The 7,500-nt window shown below is 30.9% G+C and overlaps 3 long non-coding RNA genes across 3 annotated transcripts in view; 1 reads left to right on the top strand and 2 right to left on the bottom strand.

Moving 5' to 3' along the window:
* The window catches only part of LOC122255537 (uncharacterized), a 3,441-nt gene extending 898 nt beyond the window's left edge, over nucleotides 1–2,543 (bottom strand). Inside the window, exons 1-2 of the long non-coding RNA XR_006223470.2 lie at nucleotides 2,326–2,543; nucleotides 1–673 (exon numbers count right to left, since the gene is read on the bottom strand). The exon at nucleotides 1–673 is cut by the window's left edge and continues 898 nt beyond it. This is a non-coding gene — a long non-coding RNA (uncharacterized LOC122255537). The remainder of the gene's footprint in view (nucleotides 674–2,325) is intronic.
* Nucleotides 2,544–3,238: 695 nt separating this feature from the next.
* Nucleotides 3,239–6,282, top strand: LOC147471507 (uncharacterized). The gene is made up of 4 exons (XR_015191230.1): nucleotides 3,239–3,311; nucleotides 4,517–4,788; nucleotides 4,928–5,048; nucleotides 6,117–6,282. It is a non-coding gene; the product is annotated as an uncharacterized LOC147471507 (long non-coding RNA).
* Nucleotides 6,283–6,891: 609 nt separating this feature from the next.
* The window catches only part of LOC147471506 (uncharacterized), a 1,559-nt gene continuing 950 nt past the window's right edge, over nucleotides 6,892–7,500 (bottom strand). Inside the window, exon 2 of the long non-coding RNA XR_015191198.1 lies at nucleotides 6,892–7,500. This exon is cut by the window's right edge and continues 2 nt beyond it. This is a non-coding gene — a long non-coding RNA (uncharacterized LOC147471506).

Raw genomic sequence — 7,500 nt, 5'->3', positions numbered from 1 at the left:
GGAAATTTACTATGTCGGTATTGAACTCTCCTACAGAATTTCACGTGAATATCTGGAACCAGCCTAAGCAAAACCGAACTTCAGAGGAATATTGCCAAGGAATAGGGGAAGAATTTGTAATAAGTGGATTCAACAGTGTAGGAAAAGGGATAACATTAAGTAGTTTGAGGATACTGGTGAAAAAAGGTCTTGGGATAACGCTGGGGATGGGAAAGTTATTTTTATTTTTTCGACTATCAACTACTGCATAAACTTACAAGTCAGATACATGGAACTAAAACATTTACATGAGCAAGTTTCCTTGAGTCACCCCCCCCCCCCCAAAAAAAAAAAAAGAAGAAAAAAAAAATAATAAATAATAATCAGCATTACACAAAATCAATATGAAAAAAAAGCAAAATTGACATCTCTTGCAATAAATACACAAGGCGTGAACAGAATCTTAACATCCAGTCACACAATGAGAAATACCAACCAAAATTTACGAAAATATATATCCCCATTTAACTTTATTGTCAAGTTTATTTGTTGCTTATTGTTATTCTTGTAAACTTGTACTAGTTCTCCGCGTCGTTGGTTGAGCTGGGTTGACTCGTCACAATGTTCTCCTCCCCCTTCTCCACCTCCTCCTCCTCCTTCTTCTTCTCTTTCTTGTTACTGTTGGGTGTTTGACCTGCGGATGGAAACGAGAATAAAGAAGTGTGGTCAGTCTACGTTGTAGAGCAATGTCTAAGACAAGTAAAATTGCTTTTAGTAGAAAGCAGAACGATTCCTAGGTAAAGTTCAATCAACGAATGACAGCTGGCCTTCGAATGGACGGTAAACAACAATGGTCCTTTACATTATATATATGTATATGTGTGTATATATATATATATATATATATATATATATATATATATATATACATATATATGTATGTATATGTATACATACATACATATATACACATACATATACATACATATATACACATACATATACGTACATACATACGTATATATATATATATATATATATATATATATATATATATACATATATATACATATACATATACATATACATGTACATATACACATATATACACAGATGCATGCATGCATACATACATACATACATACACACATACAAACACCTGCGTTAATGTATAAATATGTTTATATGTGTATATATATATATATATATATATATATATATATATATATATACACGTTTATATATATTTGTATATTTAATGTAATATACGTTTATATGTATAAATTATATATAATATATATTTGTATATATATACATATATATATACACAAATATATATATATATATATACATATATATACAAATATATATGTATATACATATATATATATATATATATATATATATATATATATATATATATGAACATAGAGAATGCAGAATATAATATACGTTTATATGTATAAATAATATATATATATATATATATATATATATATATATATATATATATATATATATATACACACACACACGTATATATATATATATATATATATATATATATATATATAGATAGATATATATATATATATATATAGATACATGTACATATATATGCATATATCTATCTATATACATATATCTATCTATCTATATCTATATATATATATATATATATATATATATATATATATATATATATATATATATATATATATGAACATAGAGAATGCAGTCCAAATATGCCCACATTGCCAAGCGAACCCACACATAGGAGGCGCTGGTTTCCAAATTGATCGCCAGTATGTTTTAATAAAGCAACGAGAACGAGTTTATTTTATTTTTTCCTTATTTTCTCGGTTGATTCTATGTTACCAATGCTTTTCTGCTTCACTGAAATGGACAAACACACACATCTCCACTAGACAACAGTTACGTAACAAACTAATGAAAGGGAGGCGAGCCCGCTAACCTAATGAATGTTCAAAGGTTGAATTAAATATAATGAATGAAAAGACTCATCAATTTTGTAGTAATGTAATCATCACACACACAATAGACGACGCTGGTGTCAATCTTGACTATATAAAAAGTAAAGTGCGTGTAGAATATTCAAAATTTAAAATTTCGTTACATGTTTTGCCCAGGATGAGATACTGTCATATCACTTTACTTTTTTTTTCTTCTTCCTGCTTATAGTCTATGTTTATATTACTATTCCCATGTGATTTTCTAGTCTTAGCTTCACGAGTAACTAATATGACTTTTACGAATTAAATTGTCCGCAAATAAGCATAATTCTCAATGATAATAATATAACATCAAACAAGTCAGAGTGCTTACCACAGCAACAGTCGCAGAGAACGAGGGTCGAAGCTAATTCGAATGCACCACAGAAAACATCACAGCACACACAACAGGCACTGCATATGTCTAAACACCCGTCGCAATCAAAGTCAGACATTATCGCTGACTTTCCGACGTAGTGTTTCACGAACAACTGTTGAGTTGAGGTTCGCGTGAGTAGTTTGGGAACCTGTTTGGCTGAAGTACAAAATCTACCAGATGTCGCCAGAGAACATTTGTTACACCTAGAGGTTTATGATACAAGTTATATGATAATGTTACCAAAAAGATGATTCCCTGGCACAGATAATCATTATACATTATTGTACTAAAGGCTTCTTTTGTAGAGTACAAAACAGGTAACGCGTTCTATGTTTTCGAACTTCTGGGAGGGGCGTTCGGGGTTGTCGGCGACGCGTTACGCTTTTGACGTCATCGTTTAAGCTCCGCCCAAAACTAGCCTGAAAACTAGCCTGATGTTCGGTTGCTGGAGCACATTGCGTGGCTATTGTTGTTTTATTTTCAACATCAATACAATGTATATTTTGTTAGTAATCCTATATCCAGGAGACAATATCTGTAGATAATTCTATACCCAGAAAACAAAGAAATAAACCATGAGGACGCCTAAAAAAATAAAAAATAAAAGAATAACTGAAAACTTTTCCCTCCAAACAGACGGTGTCTCAATTCGTTCCTTTGATTATTATATATTTATTAAAACAAATGTGAATATTAACTCTGATAATTTAATATGCATTTTGATAATAATGAATATCGTGAATCTTAAAATAATTGTTAAAAATCGATTAAAGTTCAATACATATGCGTATATAATGAAGATAATAAACAAAAAATATATCTCCTCATTGTAATCGGACAAAGTGAATAAACAGCATTATCAGGGTAAGAGCTCCTCTGCGACATGGACGGAATGAAAAAGCCAATTTTAGCGAAATCACCCCTGTGGAAACACAAAGAAAGTACGTACTGGTGTTATTTTGTATTAAATACATCTCATGTCCATCTGTATAGAGTTACAATGTAATGTCATGTCTTTGATATTCTAAAAGACGAGCATCAACTTTGGAGGGAGGGAGGAAGAGAGGAAGAGGGAAAAGAGAGAGAGAGGAAGAGGGAAAAGAGAGAGATAGGAAGAGGGAAAAGAGAGAGAGAGGAAAAGGGTAAAGACAGAGAGAGAGAGAGGAAGAGGGAAGAGAGAGAGATGGAAACAGAAATAGGTAGATAGAGAGTGAGAGGATGAGAAAGAGAGAAAGAGAAGAGAGAGAGTAAAAGTGAAAACAAGAGGGAGTGAGAGAGAGAGAGAAAGAAGTATATATATATATATATATATATATATATATATATATATATATATATATATATATATATATATATATGTATATATATATATATTATATATATATGTATATATATAAATGTGTGTATATTTAAATATATGCATATAATATGTTGATAGGTAGATATATATTTATTCATTCATTTATATATATAGAAATCTTTATCTAAGTATATATATATATATATATTTATATATATTCATATATATTTACATATATATGTATCTATATATATTATATATATATATATATATATATATATATATATATATATATATATATATGTATATTTATGTGTGTGTGTGTGCGTGTGTGTGTGTGCGTGCATGCATGCGTGCGTCCGTGTGTCTATCTTTATGTGTATATGTATATGTGTATATATGTATTTTATTTATTTATTTATTATCTGTAAAACCTCGCTACCACTGATCTGCTAAGAGTAAATGGGTAAAATTCCATGACGTCTCATAAGGCATCTAATTAGACAATTCTTTTAGCGGGTCGTGTAGCGTATCGGATTCAACACCGTGCCTGTCAATCTGACGGCACGGGTTCGAGACCCGGTCAGGGAGGTAAAATTTGTATATTTATTTATTTATATATATATATAAATGAATATATATAAATATATGTATATATTTATATAACTATATATATATATATGTGTGTGTGTGTGTGTGTGTGCGTGTGTTTATATATACACATATATATAATGATAATAGTAATAACAATGATAATGTTAATAAATATTTGCTAAGAAACATGTAACTGATAAAATTCAATATTGAAATAGAGCTTTGGATATTTTCTTTCTTTTCATAATAAAGGCAGCCTCAGTGTAATGTTTGTGACAAGTTATACCATAATCCAGAAGAGGCTAGCAAGTGCTGGATGAGCCATATGTCAGTAGTTTATCCAGTGGCTGAAATTGTAAGGAGCCCAGAGCCAAGGCCATCCTGGGCACCTGATGTCATTATTGAAAGTCCAGAACAGCCAAGCAATAAAAGAAGCAATGAAACACTAGAGGTGGAGCTGATTGGTGATCCTGAAGAACTACCTGATGATCCAACTGAACTTCTTGAAGAATCTCAAGCGACAGGTGTTTATTAATCCAAATACTTTTCAATATGAGAAGATATACTGACTTATTTTCTATAATGTAAAAATTTACATTATCTTTATAAGCTTTCCCTTATATATCAATGGATCCAATTAATTTTTTTCTTGTGTTATTTCAGGGTAAGTCAGAAAGATTTGGACGACAGAAAGACAAAGAATTAATAAAGGAGAATTACCCTCATGTGGTGGAGTAAGCAGTCAACTGTTTGGGAAATGATTCAGAACACCTTGCATGAATTTGTAAGTAGCAAATAGCTCTTGATATAGTGAACTGTATATTTGTTATGAGAAGGTTGGTTATTCAATGAAGCTTTTTATTCTTTAAACCTTGAGTTATGTGTTGCTCAGATGTCAAGTTAATTTCCAATGTATACTTGCAAATTAGAAGTTGATATATGTTCAATACTACACATAAGATATTATCAGCATCATTACAGGCTTTTAATCATATTTACCTTAGACTTTAAAGTAGTGTATACAGTGCATAAGCTTCAATGAAAGATAAAGATCATGTTTTTTTCAAAGATTTATGACATTCTTGTATAATTTGATTCTCTTCAGTAACCTAAGAGCTATGCTTTCCTTTATCTATATGCTTTGAGTGATATTCAGAAAAGGTAAACAATATTTAGATTTCATATTTAAATTCCTATGGCAAGAGGAGTTTATGTAGTTATGATCTTCACCTTTTATCTAACATGATAACTTGTATTCATAGAACTAGGAAAGTATTCCTGATTACAATTACTTATTTGGGAGGGAGGGTGGGATCTGCAAAATAAATATTTTTCTGTGTTTAAGTTGTCATAAAAAAAATTAAGATTATTGGACAAGTGATATGTGACTTCATAGACAGGAAGAAATGTGAGAATAAATAGTTCATGACACTACAGTCTCCATACTTTGACCATAATACTTCTTCTACATAATACATACATACATACATAGAGATAGATAGATAGATGATAGGTAGATAGATAGATAGATATAGATATATACATACAAATGTATATTTATTTATATGAATATAAGAAATTAACAGGCCATTCATGAATGAGAGCCTGAGCATTATGACCTCCTGGCTTCCTTCTTGCTAGAGTGGCTTATTGTTAGTCCTTGTATTACAGATGAGGAAATTAATGATGGTCTAGAAATAGCAGATGCACCAGTTATAACTGAGGTCTGTTCTAATTGCAACACCTTCCAAATTTCCCCCTCATTGATAGTAAATACCAACTCAACTGCAGATCATAGTAGCAGCTATGTTAATGCTGTTACTCATATTGCCATTTCTCTTCCCAACTATAGGTCCTAACAACAGGTACACCTGTCATGACAGCTGCTATGCAAATCCCTCCCAGAACACAAGGGACCACAAGAACATGGAGACGGCTAACTGGAAGAGAACAGCTTGTCTCCAAAAGGAGACAAATGCATCAGGAAATGAGGCAAAATGTTGAATAGTTTAAGAACACAGAACATATATATGTATATATATGTATATATATGTATATATATGTATATATATGTATATATATGTATATATATATATATATATATATATATATATATATATATATATATATATATATATATATATATATATATATATATATATATATATATATATATATGCATGTGTGTGTGTGTGTGTGTGTGTGTGTGTGTGTGTGTGTGTGTGTGTGTGTGTGTGTGTGTGTGTGTGTGTGTGTGTGTGCGTGTGTGCGCGCGTGCATGCGTGCGTGCATGCGTGTGTGTGTTTGTTTGTGTGTTTAAAACAAAAGTTTTTGTTGCTGTCACCTCCACAAGAGGAGACTAGTGTATTAATTTTATGTTTATTTCATTAATGTTTTATATATCTATTGTCAAGTTTGTAGATCTTTCAGTTAGATTCTGTGAAAATATTATATAATAACAAATCCATTATTTTTAGTGCTACAGTGTATGAGAATTTGAATATATTTAAGTTTATAAATCAGCAATTTAATGTATTAGGACGAAATAAACTCTTTGTTTTATTAAATATGCAATTAGTATTTGTTGCCTTATTGTCCTGGACAGGTGAGGATAAGCTAAACTGATATTTAAAGTAATTGGAAATACTTTTATTGTGACAAAGTTGCTAAATAAACAAAAAAAAGTTATAGGTCACATATGGACTTAAAACATTTGAGTAAAAAACATATACTATATATATAAAACATTTCAAAACACACACACACTGCCATTATATTTGCACTGTCCAGGTCAGATTGTACAGCTTCTGGGGCTTTAATTAATACACACAGCAACCATCCACAGCACCAATTACCCCTGGCAGGCCAGCTAAATGCTAAAAGTCTCTTTCCCTTTCCACTGCTTCCTTGTGTGTTGGCCATCTAATATACTTTCTGCCAAGAGAGCACAGCACTTCTATTATTTTTTGCACACAATCAAATGTAACTCATTTTGATACTGCAAATAATTCTGATATCTCTCTGTGTGAAACAGGAGTTCCTAAGTACCAAAATGTCATATACAAGGCCTTCTTTGGTTCTAAATTGAGGCTGGTACGTGAAGGTCTGGACCCATATACCCCTTCGATTTCCTTAATAATCATATCAAAAGAACTTTTAGAAACTCCTAGGTGGTTGAAAAAGTCAGTCACTTTTTTGCTCCAGAATTTCCATGAAACCTTGTTGCGGATGATCTT

Source organism: Penaeus japonicus, unplaced genomic scaffold (assembly GCF_977035675.1).
Source record: "Penaeus japonicus unplaced genomic scaffold, GWHDUDI00000001_assembly GWHDUDI00000008, whole genome shotgun sequence".
NCBI lineage: Eukaryota > Metazoa > Arthropoda > Malacostraca > Decapoda > Penaeidae > Penaeus > Penaeus japonicus.
This window is presented reverse-complemented; position numbering and strand designations above follow the sequence as displayed.